This window comes from Somniosus microcephalus, unplaced genomic scaffold (assembly GCF_052327205.1).
Source record: "Somniosus microcephalus isolate GS21.2 unplaced genomic scaffold, FLI_Smic_1.0 unresolved_chr2, whole genome shotgun sequence".
NCBI lineage: Eukaryota > Metazoa > Chordata > Chondrichthyes > Squaliformes > Somniosidae > Somniosus > Somniosus microcephalus.
In genome coordinates, this window is record NW_028225180.1 from 13,694,993 (window position 1) to 13,717,833 (window position 22,841).

The 22,841-nt window shown below is 48.5% G+C and overlaps 1 protein-coding gene across 2 annotated transcripts in view; it reads left to right on the forward strand.

Annotated features, from left to right (window-relative positions):
* The first annotated feature begins 3,204 nt into the window (after positions 1-3,204).
* LOC147092142 (uncharacterized) overlaps positions 3,205-22,841 on the forward strand; it is an 84,519-nt gene continuing 64,882 nt past the window's right edge. The window contains exon 1 of one of the 2 annotated variants that reach the window (XM_085975853.1): positions 3,205-3,327. The gene's annotated coding sequence lies outside the window, so the exon portion shown is untranslated. The remainder of the gene's footprint in view (positions 3,328-22,841) is intronic. The other variant, XM_085975851.1, reaches the window with a different exon arrangement.

Here is a 22,841-nt window from a genome sequence, read left to right on the forward strand (position 1 = left end):
AGGGAGAGAGTGCTAAATGAGCTACATGAAGGTCATCTGGGGGGAGTGAAAATGAAAAGCCTTGCTAGGGCTTATGTGTGGTGGCCGGGAATCGATCGACAAATCGAAGACCTAACTAAGAGCTGCTTAGGATGCAAGAAGGTCCAAAATGCACCACCACTTGCCCCTCTACACCCATGGGAGTGGCCCTCCTCTCCATGGCAATGGGTGCACATTGATTTCGCTGGTCCATTCATGGACTCAATGTTCTTAATAGCAGTGGATGCTCATTCAAAATGGCCTGAGGTGATAATAATGTCCTCAACCACTACAGAGAAGACGGTTGCAGTCCTACGGACCATATTTGCCAGGAACGGCTTGCCAGAGCAGATTTGCTCTGATAATGGACCACAGTTTGTGTCAGAAGAGTTTTGAAAATTTATGAGAAGGAATGGGGTAAGGCATTACACATCCGCCCCGTATCATCCAGCCACCAATGGATTGGCTGAGAGGTTCGTACAAACCTTTAAGAAGGCGATAAAGGCTATGTGCGACAATGAAATTCCACTACAGCATAAGATGGACAATTTCTTATTAGCCTACAGAAATGCGACACATGCAGTTACCAACCAAACCCCGACCATGATGTTCTTTAACCGAAGGTTGAGATCTCGTCTGGACTTGCTCAGACTAAATGTGCGAAGAAATGTTGAAGATAAACAATTCCAGCACATCAATGAGAAGCCGACAAGGAGCTTCAACGTAGGACAACCAGTCTTGGCCTGTGACTACCGAACAGAGAAATGGCAACCCGGAATGATATGCACAAGGCAGGGGCCATTAATGTACACAGTGGATGTCGGGGAGAACATTGTGAGCCGCCACGTCGATCAGATCTTAGCGTCACAGGAACGAGTCAACCCCATGTCTCGCGTCCCTGGGGATGAACCCGACATACCGGTAGCATCTACCTCAGAAACAGTAGCAGTGGAAACGGATGAAATAACCGACGAAAAGGGGCCAGAATCGCCTCCGCACCAAGAACAAGAACCTCAGGAAAGGCGCTATCCAGAAAGGATCAGGAAGCCGCCCCAAAGACTGAATCTATAAATGGACTATTGTTGTTTAATGTACATGTTAAAGTGTTAATTGTTATTTGAATATTATGGTACTACTAATCTAAAAGGGGAGGAAGTGTAGTGTATGTACCTTTAAGAGAGAACTACTTTTACAGCTCCTGTATACTGTAGTACCGGCAGTGGCCACACCTGTATATAAGCCTTGAGCATGCCTCTGTACCCCAGTCTTGAGACTACCCTGCTCCAGCAAATACCTGTTGATGTTAAGTTACAGCATCCATGTGGTTATTGAAAAACATCATACTCTCAGAACCACGGATCTAACACATTCATGGACTCAATGTTTTTAATAGCCGTGGATGCACACTCGAAATGGCCTGAGGTGATCAAAATGTCCTCCACCACCACGAAGAAAGCTATTGCAGTCCTACGGACCATTTTTGCCAGGAACGGCTTGCCAGAGCAGATTTGCTCTGATAACGGACCACAGTTTGTGTCCGAAAAGTTTCGAAGATTTATGAAAAGGAATGGGGTAAGGCATTACACATCCGCCCCGTATCATCCAGCCACAAATGGATTGGCTGAGAGGTTCATACAAACCTTTAAAAAAGCAGTAAAGGCCATGTGCGATGACAACATTCCACTGCAGCATAAGGTGGGCAATTTCCTGTTAGCCTACAGAAATGCGACACATGCAGTCACCAACCAGGCCCCGGCCATGATGTTCTTTAACCGAAGGTTGAGATCTCGTCTGGATTTGCTCAGACCAAATGTACGAAGAGATGTTGAGAGTAAGCAATTCCAGCACATCAATGAGAAGCCGACAAGGAGCTTCAATGTAGGGCAACCAGTCTTGGCCCGCGACTACCGAACAGAGAAATGGCAACCAGGAACGATATGCACACGGCAGGGGCCACTAATGTACACAGTGGATGTTGGGGAGAACATTGTGAGACGCCATGCTGACCAGATCCTAGAGTCACAGGAACGAGTCAACCCCATGTCTTGGTCATACGTACCTGGTGAGGAACCCGACGTACAGGTCGCATCTACCTCAGAAATAGTAGCATCGGAAGCTGATGAACCAACTGATGACAGGGGGCCAGAATCGCCTCCGCACCAAGAGCAAGACACTCGGGAAAGGCACTATCCAGAAAGGATCAGGAAGCCTCCCCAAAGACTGAATTTATAAATAGACTATTTTCAGCTAATGTTGCATGTTAAAAGTGTTAATTGTAATTAGTTTGATATTTAATTGTTAAATGAGTGTTATGGTACTGTTAATCTAAAAGGGGAGGAATTGTAATGTATGTACCTTTAAGGGGAGAACTACTTTTTACAGCTCCTGTATACTGTAGTACCAGCAGTGACCACACCTGTATATAAACCCTGAGTAGTGATCTGTACAATTAGTTCTAGAGTAACCCTCATTCAGTAAACACCTGTTGATCGTTCCCTGCAGTCTTTTGTCTGATTATTGAAGGACACAACATTAAGATACACGGATCTAACAGGAGGGGCAGTACTAAGGGAGCATTGCACTGCCGGAGGGGCAGTACTGAGGGAGTGCTGCACTGTCAGAGGGGTAGTACTGAGGGAGCGCTACACTGCCGGAGGGGCAGTACTGAGGGAGTGCTGCACTGTCAGAGGGGCAGTACTGAGGGAGCACTGCACTGTAAAGGGGCCTGGTGAGTGAGGGTGAATATCCTGCAGTATTTATTCAGGGTCTCACAGAGTCTGGTGAGTGAGGGTGAATATCCTGCAGTATTTATTCAGGGTCTCACAGAGTCTGGTGAGTGAGGGTGAATATCTTGCAGTATTTATTCAGGGTCTCACAGAGTCTGGTGAGTGAGGGTGAATATCCTGCAGTATTTATTCAGGGTCTCACAGTGTCTGGTGAGTGAGAGGGTGAATATCCTGCAGTATTTATTCTGGCTCTGTGAGGGTGAACTGAGGTTTATGAGTGGGTTAATGTGCGGTGTCGATCTCACAGTGCCACTGATTGAGAGCAGGTCGGTGAATAATGGGATTGTTCCCTCTTGCAGCAGAGAGATAGTGCCTGATTGTTCAGCAGCCCAGAGGAGATCCCCGTACCAATCGTCCATGTCTGGCTAGATGCCCTCCTCGCGCTCCCTCCTCCTCCTCCTCCTTATCAGCAACATCTCCCAACGAACTCTACTCCCCATCTCCGTCTCTCCTTCAGGCACGGTCCTGTAATCCAGACTGTGGGAGCTTGAGCTTTGCCGATCATCTGCACGCCCGTAGAGAGGTAAGTGAGGGGGCCGTCTGGGGAGAAGTGCTTTGATCTCCGTCCCGTACTTGCACGTATGTTCGATCGCTGTCCCCGTCCCTCGTCTCATCTCCTCTGCTGCTGAAACCCTCTCTGACCTCCCGAGGCGACTATTCCAATGCTCTCCTGCCCAGCATACCATCTTGCACCCTCTGTAAACTCGAGGTGATCCAAATCCCTGCTCGCCTCAGATCCTAATCGCACCGGGTCCCGTTTCACCCATCACTGCCCTGTGCTCGCTGACCTACATTAGCTCCCTGTCCGACAGCCCCTCGGTTTTCGAATTCTGATCCTCGCGTTTGTTGTGGAGTATTTTAAACCGACACTCGACACAAGGTTTTCGGGATCAATAGTCATGTTGTCTTTATTGTGCTGGTGGGGAGAGAGTCTGCTCTGTCTTTAGCCAGACTTCCCCAAATTGTTACAGCGCACACTACAGTTTTATACATTGGCCCAGAAATTCGGGTATCCGTGGGTGAGTACGCACGGGGTGCTCACCCGTAGGCCCAATGGAAGTGCCGGTTTCGTGCATGCGCGGGAAACTGGAACTTTCGTTCCCTTAGAGGAAGGGGTTCAGAGGTGGAACGCGTGCGCCGGAGAGGCAGCGCGTGCGCATCGAACTTACGTTTTTTTTGCAGGTTTCCCCGGGAGGGTAAGTCTCCAGGAGTTGCACTTTTAAAAAGCAGTCGCAAGGCCTGCTTTTAACAAGGTAAGTGGTGAAATAATTAAAATTAAAAAAAAATTTCCACAGGTTTATTATTTTTACATACTTTAAAGAAAGGAATGTTCATTTTTAGCCTCGTTAGAAAATGTAATTAATTTTTTCAAAAATTTAAATTATTGTTTAAAATAGTTATTTCATGTAATTTATAGTTTATTTTAAAAATGTGGTTTTAAAAAAAATTATTTGAAGTTTTAGTGATGTTTTGGGGCCCGTAGTATTTATAGGTTTGACAGCTCTTCCTGTCAAACTTTTGAATGAAGCATTCCCTGCTACCATTGGCTCTCCATGGCACACGTGATCCCAGGGGACGCTTCGAACTAACTGCGCCCCTGGGATACGCAAGCACTGTGCGCCGGCAGTTGGAGCAGGCCCAGGATCGGAATCCCACGGGGGCCCACAGCTCAACGGCCGGCGCGCTAGGTAAGTGCAGGTCGGGGGCTTGCACCCGCGGGAAGCCCCCGACCCGAATTTCTGGGCCATTAAAGTAAGCACGGCAGCCTCATGCACATTTCATTCCTGCAACCTGATTGGATCTTGGCCCGCACGCTCCTTCACTGATTGGTTATACATCCTAAGGTAAACATATATAAGCTGCCTCCTGAATCAATCCCTCAAACTGATGAATCGTCTCCTCTCTCAGGCAGTCCCTCTGAACCGAGGATGACTTGCTTCCACATTAAGAATGAGTTCTCAGGTGACTGATGAGTCCAATGCGGGACCTACAGTCTCTGTCACAGGTGGGGTAGACGGTGGTTGAAGGGGCGGGTGGGTGGGGTGCTTCGGTTGACGTGCGCTCCTTGCGCTGCCTGCGCTTGGCTTCCGCTTGCTCCCGGCGAAGAGACTCGAGGTGTTCAGCGCCTTCCCGGATTGCTTCTCCTCCACTTTGTGCGGTCTTGGGCCAGGGATTCCCAGGTGTCGGTGGGGATGTTACACTTTTCCAAGGAGGCTTTGAGGGTGTCCTTGAAGCATTTCCTCTGCCCACCTGGGGCTCTCTTGCCGTGCCGGAGCTCCGAGTAGAGCGCTTGTTTCGGGAGTCTCGTATCGGGCATGCGGACAATGTGACCCGTCCATCGGAGCTGATCGAGCGTGGTCAAAGCTTCGATGCTGGGGATGTTGGCCTGAGCGAGAACACTGACGTTGGTGCGCCTATCCTGCCAATGGATTTACAGGATCTTGCGGAGGCAGCGTTGGTGGTACCTCTCCAGTGCTTTGAGGTGCCTGCTGTACATGGTCCATGTCTCTGAGGCATACAGCAGGGCGGGTATCACTGCTGCTCTGCAGACCATGAGCTTAATGCTGGGTTTGAGGTCCTGGTCTTCAAACACTCTCTCCCTCAGGTGACCGAAGGCTGCACTGGCACACTGAAGGTGGTGTTGGACTTCGTCGTCGACGTCTGCCCTTGTTGACAGTAGGCTCCCGAGTTATGGAAAGTGGGCCATACATGGAAACTGCTGAATGCCGATTAAGAGACACCTTGGAATGCGACCCGGATAACAAAGTTCCTACGGGCAGTTGAAATTCTAGACACCCTGGGGGGAAAAATTCGTTTGGTTTGCGCCTCTCGTTAGCGCCTTAAGAGTGCACTAATGGGGCGCAAAGTAACTAGCGCCCGGGCGCGGCGATGTTTGCGCCGCTCGCGAAATTGACCAGACATTTAGTGGCAGCGCTAAACACTACCGCCACGATCTCCTGCGCCAGCAGATCGTGACGTCAGTCGAGCGCGCAACACCCCGGTAGCGCCCCGGACCGGATATTGAGTGGCGCCCCCTGCCTTACCGCCTGCCGCTACCAACGACAGGTTGAGGGGAGCGTTTTGCAGTCAGAAAGGGACTGGGGGAGCGCTATTTAAAGGCGACCGCTTCCTGCCTTTTTTTGTTGGTGACATGTTTGCTCCACGCATTCTGAGAGAGAGAGAGAGACTTCTGGAGAGATTCAACGCTGTGCAAAGGAGTTTTGGGGACTGAGCAGCACTTTGCAGGTTCATTTTGATTTGCCCTTCCTTGTATCAATTTAGAAGAGACTGTGGGGGTTGCACTCTGAGCTCTTTCCCTGGGCCTCTCCATTGTTCTTTCCAGCAGATTTGATGTACAGGTCTCTCCAGGCTGAGATTCAAGGCTGCAATGAGCAGGGTGTGGATGGGGAGCAAGATCGACCCTCCCCTTTAAGAACTGTCCGGCGCCAGTTTGTCTGTGTTCCATTGCTGACTGACATCACATGAGCTTCGCCAGCGCTCTGAGGTAGCGCCTCGCTGCTCGGCGTTAGCGCCTTAAGAGAGCTGTGAAGCGCCTGATTTAGCGCTCCAATCAACTCCAGGGGCGATAGAGGCCAAGTTTGCAGTCGGAGGCGATAATTAGCGCCAGGCGCTAATCTTTGCGCCCGGCCGATAATTGTGCCCCGAATGGGGCGATACCGAATTTTTCCCCCTCTGTCTCCATTTAATTGCCTTTTAGCCTTCAAAGGTCAGCTATCTTGACAGCTTCTTTATGGATGTGGTCTTTCATGTTCGCCCCTGTCTCTCGTACACCATTCAGTGAAACTGCCAGCGATGTCAGTTGAACTCTTTCCCCACTGCATGTTCAAATCCCTCCATGTCTTTGTGCCCCTCCCTATCTCTGGAATCCCCTACAACCCTCCGAGATCTCTGCATCCTCCAATTCTGGCCTCTTGCGCATCCCCCGATTTCCATCGCTCCACCATTGGCGGCCGTGCCTTCAGCTGCCTGGGCCCCAAGCTCTGGAATTCCCTCCCTAAACCTCTCCGCCTCGCTCTCCTACTTTAAGACGCTCCTTAAAACCTCCCTCTTTGACTGTACAATATCTCCTTGTGGCACCTGGAGTACTGCGTACAGTTTTGGTCTCCATAATTAAGGAAGGATATACTTGCATTGGAGGCAGTTCAGAGATGATTCACGAGGTTAATTCCAGAGATGAGGGGGTTGACTTTTGAGGAAAGGTTGAGCCTATACTCACAGAAATCACAGAAACCCCACAGTGCAGATAGAGGCCATTGCGGCCCATCGAGCCTGCACCGACACATATCCCACCCGATCCCCGTAACCCCTACACCAACACATATCCCACCCTATCCCTGTAACCCCACGTATTTAATCCCCCTAACACTAAGGGTCAATTTATCATAGCCAATCAACCTAACCCGCACATCTTTGGACTGTGGGAGGAAACCGGAGCACCCGGAGAAAACCCACGCAAACACGGGGAGAATGTGCAAACTCCACACAGACAGTTGCCCGAGGCCGGATTCGAACCCGGGTCTCTGGCGCTGTGAGGCAACAGTGCTAACCACTATGCCACCGTGCTCATTGGAGTTTAGAAGAATGAGAGGTGATCTTATTGAAACATAAGATTCTGAGGGGGCTCGACAAGGTAGGTGCAGAGAGGATGTTTCCCCTCGTGGGGAAATTTAGAACTCGGGTCATAGTTTCAGGATAAAGGGTCGCCCTTTTAACACTGAGATGAGGAGGAATTTCTTCTCTCAGAGGGTCGTGAATCTTTGGAATTCTCTACCCCAGAGAGCGCTGGAGGCGGAGTCACTGAATATATTCAAGGCGGAGATTGACAGATATTGGAACTATAGGGGAGTCCAGGGATATGTGGAGAGAGCGGGCAAGTGGAGCTGAGGCCAAGATTGGATCAGCCATGATCTTACTGAATGGCGGAGCAGGCTCGAGGGGCCGAATGGCCGACTCCTGCTCCTATTTCTTATGCAGTGTGGCTCAGTGTAAATTTTGTTTGATAATCGCTCCTGTGAAGCGCCTTGGGACGTTTTACCACGTTAAAGGCGCTATACCAATGCAAGTTATTGTTGATTGCTAGGCCCAGGCATCTTTCGGGATGAGACGTTAAACCGAGGCACCCTGTCCGCCTTTTCGGGTGGACGTAAAAGGTACCACAACCACTATATCACGGAAAGAAAATGACCAGGTCGTTGTCTTATTGCTGTTTGCGGGATCTTGCTGTGCCAAAATTGGCTGCTGCGTTTCCTACATTACAACAGTGACCATACTTCAAAAAAATATATACTTTGTTGGCTTTAAAGCTTAGCGTACTGTGCACAGTTCTGGTCTCATTATCACACATGGAGCACTGTGCACAGTTCTGGTCTCCATATCACACTTGGAGCACTGTGCACAGTTCTGGTCTCCATATCACACTTGGAGTTACTGTGCACAGTTCTGGTCTCCATATCACACTTGGAGTACTGTGCACAGTTCTGGTCTCCATATCACACTTGGAGCACTGTGCACAGTTCTGGTCTCCATATCACACTTGGAGCACTGTGCACAGTTCTGATCTCCATATCACACTTGGAGTTACTGTGCACAGTTCTGGTCTCCATATCACACTTGGAGCACTGTGCACAGTTCTGGTCTCCATATCACACTTGGAGTACTGTGCACAGTTCTGGTCTCCATATCACACTTGGAGTACTGTGCACAGTTCTGGTCTCCATATCACACTTGGAGCACTGTGCACAGTTCTGGTCTCCATATCACACTTGGAGTTACTGTGCACAGTTCTGGTCTCCATATCACACTTGGAGCACTGTGCACAGTTCTGGTCTCCATATCACACTTGGAGTTACTGTGCACAGTTCTGGTCTCCATATCACACTTGGAGCACTGTGCACAGTTCTGGTCTCCATATCACACTTGGAGTACTGTGCACAGTTCTGGTCTCCATATCACACTTGGAGTTACTGTGCACAGTTCTGGTCTCCATATCACACTTGGAGCACTGTGCACAGTTCTGGTCTCCATATCACACTTGGAGTTACTGTGCACAGTTCTGGTCTCCATATCACACTTGGAGCACTGTGCACAGTTCTGGTCTCCATATCACACTTGGAGTTACTGTGCACAGTTCTGGTCTCCATATGACACTTGGAGCACTGTGCACAGTTCTGGTCTCCATATCACACTTGGAGCACTGTGCACAGTTCTGGTCTCTATATCACACTTGGAGTACTGTGCACAGTTCTGGTCTCCATATCACACCTGGAGCACTGTGCACAGTTCTGGTCTCCATATCACACTTGGAACACTGTGCACAGTTCTGGTCTCCTTATCACACTTGGAGTACTGTGCACAGTTCTGGTCTCCACATCACACTTGGAGCACTGTGCACAGTTCTGGTCTCCATATTACACTTGGAGTTACTGTGCACAGTTCTGGTCTCCATATCACACTTGGCGTTACTGTGCACAGTTCTGATCTCAATACCACACTTGTAGTACTGTGCACAGTTCTGGTCTCCATATCACACTTGGAGCACTGTGCACAGTTCTGGTCTCCATATCACACTTGGAGTTACTGTGCACAGTTCTGATCTCCATACCACACTTGTAGTACTGTGCACAGTTCTGGTCTCCATATCACACTTGGAGCACTATGCACAGTTCTGGTCTCCATATCACACTTGGAGTTACTGTGCACAGTTCTGATCTCCATACCACACTTGGAGTTACTGTGCACAGTTCTGGTCTCCATATTATAAAAAGGTATGTAGAGACACTGGAGAAGGTGCAAGGGGGAGTGTTTGCTAGTGCTCTGGGGGAGGGTTTAAACTAAAATGGCAGGGGGTTGGGAACCTGAGCAAGGGGACAGAGGAAAGGGAAACAAGGATAAAAGCAAAAGATAGTAAGGAGAAAAACAAAAGTGGCAGTCAGAGAAATCAACGGTTTAAATCAAACATGGCCACTGTAAATAATAGTTCTAATAGGTGTAAGAGCATTAAAAAAACAAGCCTGAAGGCTTTGTGTCTTAATGCGAGGAGCATTCGCAATAAGGTGGATGAATTAGCTGCGCAAATAGAGGTAAACGAATATGATTTGATTGGGATTACGGAAACATGGCTCCAGGGTGGCCAAGGCTGGGAACTCAACATCCAGGGGTATTAAATATTCAGGAAAGATAGGCAAAAAGGAAAGGGAGGTGGGGTAGCATTTCTGGTTAAAGAAGGGATTAACACAATTGTAAGGAAGGATATCAGCTCTGATGATGTGGAATCTGTATGGGTAGAACTGAGAAATACCAAGGGGCAGAAAACATTAGTGGGAGTGGTATATAGACCTCCAAACAGTAATGCAAAGGTTGGGGATGTCATTAAAAGGGAAATTAGAGAAGCGTGCAATAAGGGCACAGCAGTCATCATGGGTGACTTTAATCTACATATAGATTGGGCTAACTTAATTAGTAACAATACTGTGGAGGAGGAATTCCTGGCGTGTTTAAGGGATGGTTTCCTGGACCAATATGTCAAGGAACCAACCAGAGATCAGGCCATCTTAGACTGGGTATTATGTAACGAGAAAGGATTAATTAGCAATCTTGTTGTACGAGGCCCCTTGGGTCAGAGCGATCATAATATGATCGAATTCTTCATTAAGATGGAGAATGAAGTAGTCGACTCAGAGACTAGGGTCCTAAATTAAAATAAAGGAAACTACGATGGTCTGAGGCGCGAGTTCGGTAGGATTGATTGGGGAATGTCACTCAAAGGGTTGACGGTGGATAGGCAATGGCAAACATTCAAAGACCGCATAAATGAACTACAGAATTTGTTCATCCCAGTTTGGCATAAAAATAAAACAAAAAAGGTGACTCAACCGTGGCTAACAAGGGAAATTAGGGATAACGTAAGATCCAAGGAGCGGACATATAAATTGGCCTTAAAAGCAGTAAACCTGAGGATTAGGAGCAGTTTAGGATTCAACAAAGGAGGACAAAGGGATTAATTAAGAAAGGGAAAATAGAATATGAGAGTAAGCTTGCAAGGAACATAAAAACTGACTGTAAAAGCTTTTATAGATATGTGAAGAGAAAAAGATTGGTGAAGTCAAGCGTAGGTCTCTTGCAGTCAGAATCTGGGGAATTTATAATGGGGAACAAAGAAATGGCCGACCAGTTAAATACATATTTTGGTTCTGTCTTTACAAAGGAGGACACAAATAACCTCCTAGAGGTGTCGGGGAACATAGGGTCTGATGAAAGGGAGGAACTGAAAGAAATCAGTATTTGTAGGGAAATGGTGTTAGGGAAATTGATGGGATTGAAGGCCGATAAACCCCCAGGGCCTGATAATCTACATCCTAGGGTACTTAAGGAAGTGGCCCTAGAAATAGTTGATGCTTTGCTGATCATCTTCCAGCATTCGATGGAATCTGGAACAGTACCCATGGATTGGAGGGTAGCTAATGTTACCCCACTATTCAAAAAAGGTAGTAGAGAGAAAACGGGGAATTATTGACCGGTAAGCCTGACATCAGTAGTGGGGAAAATGCTAGAGTCCATTATAAAAGATGTAATAGCAGAGCACTTGGAAAACAGTGACAGGATCGGACAAAGTCAACATGGATTTACAAAAGGTAAATCGTGCTTGACTAATCTACTGGAATTTTTTGAGGATGTAACTGGTAAAATAGATAAGGGAGAACCAGTGGATGTGGTGTATTTGGACTTTCAGAAGGCTTTCGATAAGGTCCCACAAAAGAGATTAGCATGTAAACTTAAAGCACATGGGATTGGGGGCAAGGTATTGACTTGGATAGAGAACTGGTTGGCGGACAGGAAGCAAAGAGTTGGAATAAACGGGTCTTTTTCCAAGTGGCAGGCAGTGACTAGTGGTGTACCGCAGGGATCGGTCCTTGGGCCCCAGCTATTCACAATATATATTAATGATCTAGACAAGGGAACTAGATGTAATATCTCCAAATTTGCCAATGACACAAAGCTGGGTGGGCGTGTGTGCTGTGAGGAGGATGCCGAGAAACTCCAGGATGATTTGGACAGGTTGGGTGATTGGGCAAAAGCATGGCAGATGCAATATAACGTGGATAAATGCGAGGTTATCCACTTTGGTGGCAAAAACAGGAAGGCAGATTATTATCTGAATGGCAATAGATTGGTAGAAGGGGAAGTGCAACGAGACCTGGGTGTCCTTGTGCACCAGTCACTGAAGGTAAGCATGCAGGTGCAGCAGGCGGTTAAGAAGGCAAATGGGATGTTGGCCTTCACAGCGAGAGGGTTTGAGTACAGGAACAAGGATGTCTTGCTGCAGTTATACAGGGCCTTGGTGAGACCACATCTTGAGTATTGTGTGCAGTTTTGGTCGCCTTATCTGAGGAAGGATGTTCTTGCCATGGAAGGAGTTCAGCGAAGATTCACCAGGCTGATACCTGGGATGGCAGGAATGACGTATGAGGAGAGATTGGGTCGATTGGGCTTGTACTCGCTGGAGTTTAGAAGAATGAGAGGGGATCTCATTGAAACTTATAAAATTCTGACAGGACTGGACAGATTAGATGCAGGAAGGATGTTCCCGATAGTCGGGGAGTCCAGAACCAGGGGTCACAGTCTAAGGATAAGGGGTAAGCCATTTAGGACTGAAATGAGGAGGAATTTCTTCACCCAGAGAGTGGTGAACCTGTGGAATTCTCTACCACAGAAGGCAGTTGAGGCTAATTCATTCAATATATTCAAGAAGGAGTTGGATATATTTCTTAAGGCTAAAGGGATCAAGGGATATGGGGAGAAGGCAGGGACAGGGTACTGAGTTTGGATGATCAGCCATGATCGCATTGAATGGCGGAGCAGGCTCGAGGGGCCGAATGGCCTACTCCTGCTCCTATCTTCTTTGTTTCTATGTTTCTATGAAAGATTTACAAGGATGATATCAGAACTGAGAGGTTATACCTATCAGGAAAGGGTGAACAGGCTGGGGCTCGTCCCTCTAGAAAAGAGAAGCAGAGGGATGACCTAATAGAATCCTAGGGCGCGATCTTGCCAGTCCCGGGGAGGCGAGTTTGGAGGCGGGGTGCACATCCCGCCCCCAAGCCGCCTCCGTGCCATCTTCCCGGGTGGGCGGGTAGCCAACCCGCGCCGGGTCCCGCCTCCTGGAGGTGGGAAGGGGATTACAGACACTTAACTGCCTGTTAACAGGTAGTTAACAGGCTGATAAGAGGATTATCTCCATTTAACCCACACAAGTGTGGGCTTCCCGAAGGCTGCGAACCCCGCCAGGGTCAACGAGGCGAGTAGTGGGACTGTGGGGGTCGGAGGGGTGCAAAAGTGCGCTGTGGAGGTAAGTGATGGGTGCAAGTGTGGAGAGGTGGGTATGTGAGGTGAGTGTAAAATGATAGAAAATGTTTACTTACCTTTGTTTCTTCCTGCAGGCTTCAAGAGTTGGGGATGCGGAGAGTCTCGCACCTCACCGGCAGAGATGACAGATGGCCGTTGCATTCTCCAATGCAGCAACCATCTAATTTCTGCAAATGAAAGAGGTTTGATGAGGTCTTGAATTCAAGAACTCATCAAACTACAGAGAATGTCAGTGTTTGACAGCTTCACAGAGCTGTCAAAACGATGACAATTCATCTGTCAAAAATGTTTGACAGATGAAACGTCATACGCTGACGTTCTCTGTAACCGGCTTCCCCTTAACTGGCCTGCTGAGCCCACTGGGCAGACTTAACCAGGTCAATCAAGGGAAAATAGCGTGGGTTGGCCAGAAGTCGATGGAGGCGGGACTAAAACCCGACAAGTGGGAGCCCCGCCTCCAAAAGCTCCCCATTGGCAAAATCCAGCCAATAGTATCATAGAATGGTTACAGCACAGAAGGAGGCCATTCGGCCCGTCGAGCCCGTGCCGGCTCTCTGCCTGAGCACGTCAGCTAGTCCCACTCCCCGCCCTTTCCCCGGAGCCCTGCAAATTTCATTCCTTCAGCTACTTATCCAACTCCCTTTCAAAAGCCACGATTGAGTCTGCCTCCACCACCCTCTCTCAGGCAGTGCATTCCAGATCATAACCACTTGCCGCATAAAAAAGTTTTTCCTCATGTCGCCTTTGGTTCATCTGCCAATCACCTTAAATCTGTGTCCTCTGGTCCTCGACCCCTTCTGCCAATGGGAACAGTTTCTCTCTATCTACTCTGTCCAGACCCCTCCTGATTTTGAACACCTCTATCAAATCTCCTCTCAATCTTCTCTGCTCCAAGGAGAACAACCCCAGCTTCTCCAGTCTATCCACGTAACTGAAGTCCCTCATCCCTGGAACCATTCTTGTGAATCTTTTCTGCACCCTCTCTGAGGCCTTCACATCCTTCCTAAAGTGTGGTGCCCAGAATTGGACACATACTCCAGTTGGGGCTGAACCAGTGTTTTATAAAGGCTCATCATCACTTCCACAGTTTTGTACTCTGTACCTCTATTTATGAAGCCCAGGATCCCGTATGCTTTTTTAACTGATTTCTCAACCTGCCCTGCCACCTTCAATGATTTGTGCACATATACCCCCGGGTCTCTCTGTTCATACACTCCCTTTAGGATTGTACCCTTTAGTTTATATTTCCTCTCATTCTTTCTACCAAAATGTATCACTTCACACTTTTCTGCATTAAATTTCATCTGCCACGTGTCCGCCCATTCCACCAGCCTGTCTATGTCTTGCTGAAGTCTATCACTCTCCTCCTCACTGTTCACTATACTGCCAAGTTTTGTGTCATCTGCAAATTTTGAAATTGTGCCCTGTACACCCACGTCCAGGTCATTAATATATATCAAGAAAAGCAGTGGTCCTAGAACCGACCCCTGGGGAACACCACTGTGTACCTTCCTCCAGTCTGATAAACAACCGTTCACCACTACTCTCTAATTCCTGTCACTTAGCCAATTCCGTATCCATGCTGCCACTGTCCCTTTTATTCCATGGGCTTCAACTTTGCTGGCAAGCTTATTATGTGGCACTTTATCAAACACCTTTTGGAAATCCATGTACACCACGTCAACCGCATTACCCTCATCACCCTGTCTGTTACCTCATCAAAAAACTCAAATCAAGTTGGTTAAACACGATTAAGTTAACAAATCCATGCTGGCTTTCCTTAATTAATCCACACTTGTCCAAGTGACTGTTAATTTTGTCCCGGATTATCGTTTCCAAAAGCTTCCCCACTACCGAGGTTAAACTGACTGGCCTGTAGTTGCTGGGTTTATCTTTACAACCTTTTTTGAACAATGGTGTAACATTTGCAATTCCCCTGTCCTCTGGCACCACCCCCGTATCTAAGGAGGATTGGAAAATTATGGCCAGTACCTCTGCGATATCCTTCCTCGATTCCCTCAGCATCCTAGGATGCATCCCATCCACTCCTGGTGACTTATCTACTTTAGGTACAGCCAGCCTTTCTAATACCTCCTCTTTATCAATTTTTAACCTATCAAACATCTCCACTACCTCCTCCTTCACTATGACTTTGGCAGCATCCTCTTCCTTGGTGAAGACAGATGCAAAGTACTCGTTTAATACCTCAGCCATACCCTCTGCCTCCATGCATAGGTCTCCTTTTTGGTCCCTAATCGGCCCCACCCCTCCTCTTACTACCCTTTTACTATTTACATGCCGATAGAAGACTTTTGGATACCCTTTTATGTTGGCTGCCATTCTATTTTCATACCTTCTCTTTGTCCCTCTTATTTTCTTTTTCACTTCTCCCCTGACCTTTCTATATATAGCCTGATTCTCAGATGTATTTGCAACCTGACATCTGTCGTACGTGCTCTGTTTCTGCTTCATCATATTCTCTATCTCTTTCGTCATCCAGGGAGCTCTGGCTGTAGTTGCCCTGCCTTTCCCGCTAGTGGGAATGTACCTCAATTGTACCTGAACTATTTCCTCTTTAAAGGCAGCCCATTGTTCCATTACAGTTTTGCCTGCCAATCTTTGATTCCAGTTTACCCGGGCCAGATCCGTTCTCATCCCACTGAAATTGGCTTTCCCCCAGTTAAACATTTTTACTCGAGATTGCTCCCTGTCCTTTCCCATAGCTAATCTAAACCTTACGATACTATGATCACTGTTCCCTAAATGTTCAACCACTGGCACTTGTTCCACTTGCCCCACCTCATTCCCCAGGACCGGATCAGCAATGCCTCCTCCCTAGTCAGACCGGAAACATACTAATCAAGAAAGTTCTCCTGAACACACTTCAGACATTCTTCCCCCTCTCTGCCCTTAACACTATTGCGATCCCAGTCTATATTAGGATAGTTGAAGTCCCCCATTATCACTAGTTGGACAGGTTGGGTGATTGGGCAGATGCATGGCAGATGCAGTATAATGTGGATAAATGCGAGGTTATCCACTTCGGTGGCAAAAACAGGAAGACAAATTATTATCTGAACAGCAATAGATTGGGAGAAGGGGAAGTGCAACGAGACCTGGGTGTCCTTGTGCACCAGTCGCTGAAGGTAAGCATGCAGGTGCAGCAGGCGGTTAAGAAGGCAAATGGTATGTTGGCCTTCATAGCGAGAGAATTCGAGTACAGGAACAAGGATGTCTTGCTGCAGTTGTACAGGGCCTTGGAGAGACCACACCTTGAGTATTGTGTGCAGTTTTGGTCACCTTATCTGAGGAAGGATGTTCTTGCCATGGAGAGAGTGCAGCGAAGATTCACCAGACTGATACCTGGGATGGCAGGAATGACGTATGAGGAGAGATTGGGTCGATTGGGCTTATATTCGCTAGAGTTTAGAAGAATGAGAGGGGATCTCATTGAAACTTATAAAATTCTAACAGGACTAGACAGACTAGATGCAGGAAGGATGTTCCCGACAGCGGGGGAGTCCAGAACCAGGGGTCACAGTCTAAGGATAAGGGGTAAGCCATTTAGGACTGAGATGAGGAGGAATTTCTTCACCCAGAGAGTGGTGAACCTATGGAATTCTCTACCACAGAAGGCAGTTGAGGCCAATTCATTAAATATATTCAAGAAGGAGTTAGATATATTTCTTAAGGCTAAAGGGATCAAGGGATATGGGGAGAAGGCAGGGACAGGGTACTGAATTTGGATGATCAACCATGATCTCATTAAATGGCGGAGCAGGCTCGAGGGGCCGAATGGCCTACTCCTGCTCCTATCTTCTATGTTTCTATGTTTCTACTACTCTATAGTTCCTGCACCTCTCTCTAATTTCTCTGCAAATTTTCTCCTCCATATCTTTCCCACTATTTGGTGGTCTATAGAATACACCTAGTCGTGTAATGGCACCTCTATTATTTCTTAACTCTAGCCATATAGATTCTGTCCTTGACCCCTCCAGGACATCCTCTTTCTCCAGCACTGTAACATTCTCCTTCACCAATACTGCCACACCACCTCCTATCTTTCCTCCCCTATCTTTCCTGAACACCTTATAACCAGGAATATTTATTACCCAATCCTGCCCTTTTTTGAGCCAGGTCTCAGTTATTGCCACAGCATCATAGTCCCATGTGGCTACTTGTGCCTGCAGCTCACTTACCTTGTTTACTACGCTTTGTGCGTTCACATACATACACTGTAAACCCATCTTAGACCATCCTGTATTCTCTCTTAGTCTGACCCCTCCTAATACCTTACTATTTCTTACTTTAGTGCTCTCTGCCTCACCCAATCCTTTGAGCACTTTATTTCCCCTTTCTTTTTTAAAATGTGTTTATCGGATCAGGGCATCACTGGCAATGCCAGCATTTATTGCCCATCCCTAGTTGCCCTTGAGAAGGTGGTGGTGAGCCGCCTTCTTGAGCCGCTGCAGTCCATGCGGTGAAGGTACTCCCACAGTGCTGTTAGGTAGGGAGTTCCTGGATTTTGACCCGTTTCTAATGTTACATCCTGGTGCCCACCCCAACCCCCTGCCAAATTAGTTTAAACCCTCCCCAACAGCACTAGCAAACCTCCCCGCGGAAATATTGGTCCCGGCCCTGTTGAGGTGTAACCCGTCCAGTCTGTACAGGTCCCACCTCCCCCAGAATCGGCCCCAATGCCCCAGGAATCTGAAGCCCTCCCGCCTGTACCATCTCTCCAGCCACACGTTTATCTGCTCTATCCTCCTATTTCTATACTCACTCGCACGTGGCACCGGGAGTAATCCGGAGATTACTACCTTTGAGTTCCTGCTTTTTAATCTCTTTCCTAGCTCCCTGAAATCTGCCTGCGGGACCTCATCCCTCTTTCTGCCTATGTCGTTGGTACCAATATGGACCACGACCCCTGGCTGTTCACCCTCCCGCCTCAGAATGTTCTGCAGCCGCTCGGTGACATCCTTGATTGCCATCCTGGAGTCACGTCTGCGGCCGCAGAAACGCCTGTCTGTTCCCCTAACTATCGAATCCCCTACCACTATTGCTTTAGCCTGCAGGTACAGCAAGTAATCAGGAAGGCAAATGGAATGTTGGCCATTATTGCAAGGGGGTTGGAGTATAAAAGTAGGGAAGTCCTGCTACAACTGTACAGGGTATTGGTGAGAACACACCTGGAGTACTGCGTACAGTTTTGGTCTCCTTATTTAAGGAAGGATATACTTGGATTGGAGGCAGTTCAGAGAAGGTTCACGAGGTTGATTCCAGAGATGAGGGGGTTGTCTTATGAAGAAAGGTTGAGCAGGTTGGGCCTATACTCATTGGAGGTTAGAAGAATGAGAGGGGATCTTATTGAAACATACAAGATACTGAGGGGGCTCGACAAGGTAGATGCAGAGAGGATGTTTCCCCTCGTGGGGGAATCTAGAACTCAGGGGCACAGTTTCAGAATAAGGGGCACCCATTTAAAACTGAGATGAGGAGGAATTTCTTCTCTCAGAGGGTCATGAATCTGTGGAATTCCCTGCCCCAGAGAGCTGTGGAGGCTGGGTCATTGAATATATTTAAGGTGGAGAGAGACAGATTTTTGAACAATAAGGGAGTGAAGGATTATGGGGAGTGGGCAGGGAAATGGAGTTGAGCCCAAGATCAGATCAGCCATGATCTCTTTAAATGGCGGAGCAGGCTCGAGGGGCCGAATGGCCGACTCCTGCTCCTATTTCTTATGTTCTTATGGTCTTATGGTCTTTCCCACTCTTCTTCCTCTCCCTCCTGTACAGCTGAGCCACCCGTGGTGCCGTGGACTTGACTCTGCTGTACTCCCCAGAGGAACCATCGCCCCCCCCCCCCAACCAGTACTCAGAACCGAATACCGGTTGGAGAGCGAGTTGCACTTGGGGGACTCCTGCACTACCTGCCTGGTCCTTCTCTTCTGTCTGGCGGTCACCCATTCCCTCTCTGCCTGCACACTCTCACGCTACAGGGTGACTGACATGAATCAGTCATTCATGAAAGAAAGTCTTATGAAATAATACTGAGCAGCCTACGGGTGGTGCTGTCCAGGGAGAGTATAAATACTCAGGCACGGGCCCAGCTTGCGCAGGACATTCTTAACAGGAACTAGTGAAGGACACAACTAGACCTCCATGTTGTAAAACAGTTGATTAAAGCTTTGTTTAACGCTTAGACCAAGTGCCTAGTAGTTTTCTTACGTCAGTGACCACCTCCTGAAACGTGCTGTCCATGTAGCTCTCAGCCTCTCGGAGGCACCGCAGTGACACCAGCTGCTGCTCAACCTCCGAAACCCCGGAGCTCGAGCTCCTCCTGCTGACGACACCTCCTGCACACATGGTTGTCCAGGACACGGGAAGCGACCTGGAGTCCCCACATGGCACAGGAGGTGCATTCCACGGGCCTGAGCTGCCCCGTCATGCCTTTATTTAATAGACAATGGCCCAGAACTTCGGGTCTCCACGGGTGAGTACGCACGGGGTACTCACCCGTAAGCCCAATGGAAGTGCCGGTTTCCTGCATGCACTGCGCATGCGCGGGAAACCGGCACTTCCGTTCCCCTGAAAGAAGGGGTTGAGAGGTGGAACGCGTGCGCCAGAGAGGCAGCGCGTGCGCATCGAACTTACGGCTTTTTTGCAGGTTTTCCCGGGAGGGTAAGTCTCCAAAAGTTACACATGTAAAAAGCAGTCGCAAGGCCTGCTTTTAACAAGGTAAGTGGTGAATTAATTAAAATTAAAACATTTTTTCCACAGGTTTATTATTTTTAAACACGTTAAAGAAAGGTAAGTTTATTTTTAGCCCAGTTAGAAAATAAAATTATTTTTTTCAAAAATTTAAATTATTGTTTAAAATAGTTATTTCATGTAATTTATAGTTTATTTAAAAAATATGATGTTTCTTAAAAATTTATTTGAAGATTTAGTGATGTTTTGGGGCCCGTAGTATTTATAAGTTTTGACAGCTCTTCTTGTCAAACTTATGAATGGAGCATTCCCTGCTCCGATTGGCTCCCCGTGGCCCACATGATCCCAGGGGAACGCATCGAACTAACTGCGCCCCTGGGATACGCAAGCACGGCGCGCCGGCAGCTGGAGGAGGCCCAGGATCGGAATCCCACGGGGGGCCCACAGCTCAACGGCCGGCGCGCTAGGTAAGTGCAGGTCGGGGGCTTGCGCCCGCGGGAAGCCCCCGACCCGAATTTCTGGGCCGATATTAGAGGTCTTTAAGATTAAAAGAACTTCTTCTCTCTCAGGCAGTCCCTCGGAACGGAGGATGACTTGCTTCCACACTAAAAACGAGTTCTCAGGTGACTGATGAGCCCAATGCGGGACCTACAGTCTCTGTCGCTGTTGGGGTTGTCCATGAGGGTCCTGACGTTCCAGGTCCCGAACTTCATTTTAAAGGGTGGGAGATGCCTGTGTGTGAATTATTTTAACGTGGGGTGGCCGTTGCACCCCAGCTACCACACGGGCTTGACGGAGCAAGGTCTTGGTCCAATGGCAAGGGGATCCAAGACGATTGGAGACCAGGCCTAGCACACACACACACACACACACACATACTGCTACTGCCCTCCTCCCTCCTTCCCGCAGGTCCTCGCTGCCTGGGTTTCATAGGCTATCACCCTGTAGTAACAAAGGCGTTAAACATTAAAAGACGCAGCAAATGTTAAACTCAACCAGGTGGAGATAGACAGACTTTGAACAATAAGGGAGTGAACAGTTATGGAGAGCGGGCAGGGAAATTTCTTCACCCAGAGGGTGGTGAATCTTTGGAATTCTCTACCCCAGAGGGCTGTGGAGGCTCAGTCGTTGGGTATATTCAAAACAGAAGTCGATAGATTTCTGACTAGTAAGGGCATCAAGGGATATGGCGATAGGGCCGGTGAATGGGGTTGATGCAGAAGATCAGCCATGATCTCATTGAATGGCGGAGCAGGCTCGAGGGGCCGAATGGCCAATCCTGCTCCTATTTCTCTGATGTTCTTGTCACTCCCTCTGTAAGGGCACCCGTCGACCTCCCACCCCTGTGGAGTCCAAAATAGTATCGTCTCTTTCCCACCCCACTGCCCCCCCCACCCACCCGATCACCCAAAAATGGGCAACCCTCAGCATCCTAATAGCTCCAGTTTCATCTGATGGTGTGTGTGTAACTCCATTGTTTATTATGGTTTAACTTGAATTATACCCGTGCAAGAAATGGAGCATCGAACAAACTGGGGATGAAGAAACTTAAGGAGGAAAAATTCAGTTGGTTTGCGCCTCTCGTTAGCGTCTTAAGAGGGCGCTAATGGGGCGCAAAGCAACTAGCGCCCGTGCGCGGCGATGTTTGCGCCTCTCGCGAAATTGACTAGACATTTTGCGGCGGTGCTAAACACTATCGCCACGATCCCCTGCGCCGGCAGATCGTGATGTCAGTCGAGTGCGCAACGCCCCGGTAGCGCCCCGGAGCGGCTATTGAGTGGCGCCCCCTGCCTTACCGCCTGCCGCTAGCAACGACAGGTTGAGGGGAGCGTTTTGCTGTCAGGAAGGGACTGGGGGAGCGCTATTTAAAGGCGACCGCATCCTGCCTTTTATTGTTGGTGACATTTTTGCACCACGCATTCTGAGAGAGAGAGAGAGAGAGAGAGGCTTCTGGAGAGATTCAACGCTGTGTGAAGGAGTTTTGGGTACTGAGCAGCACTTTGCAGGTTCATTTTGATTTGCCCTTGCATCGATTTAGAAGAGACTGTGGGGGCTGCACTCTGAGCTCTTTCCCTGGGCCTCTCCATTGTTCTTTCCAGCAGATTTGATGTACAGGTCTCTCCAGGCCGAGATTCAAGGCTGCAATGAGCAGGGTGTGGATGGAGAGCAAGATCGACCCTCGCCTTTAAGATAAAAACAGAAAATGCTGGAGAAACTCAGCAGGTCAAACAGCATCTGTGAAGAGAGAAACAGAGTTAACGTTTCAGGTCAATGACCTTTCGTCAGAACTCCCCTTTAAGAACTGGCCGGCGCCAGTGTGTCTGCGTTCCATTGCTGACTGACATCACATGAGTTTTGCTAGCGCTCTGAGGTAGCGCCTCGCTCCTCGGCCTTTGCGCCTTAAGAGAGGTGTGAAGCGCCTGATTTAGCGCTCCAATCACCTCCAGGGCGATAAAAGCCAAGTTTGCTGTCGGAGGTGATAATTAGCGGCAGGCGCTAAACTTTGCGCCCAGCCGATAATTGCACCCCGAAATGGGCGATACCCAATTTTTCCCCCTTAAGGTATAAGGGGTGGGGGATCGACAGGTGCCCTTTCAGAGGGAGTGAGAAGAACATAAGAGAAATCAGAGCAGGAGTCAGCCATTCGGCCCTTCGAGCCTGCTCCGCCATTCAATGAGATCACGGCTGATCTTCTGCCTCAACTCCATTCACCGGCCCTATCGCCATATCCCTTGAAGCCCTTACTAGTCAGAAATCTATCAACTTCTGTTTTGAATATACCCAATGACTGAGCCTCCACAGCCCTCTGGGGTAGAGAATTCCAAAGATTCACCACCCTCTGTGTGAAGAAATTTCTTCTCAACTCAGTCCTGAATGTCCTACCCTTTATCCTGAGGCTGTGACCCCTGGTTCTAGACTCCCCAGCCAAGGGAAACATTCTCCC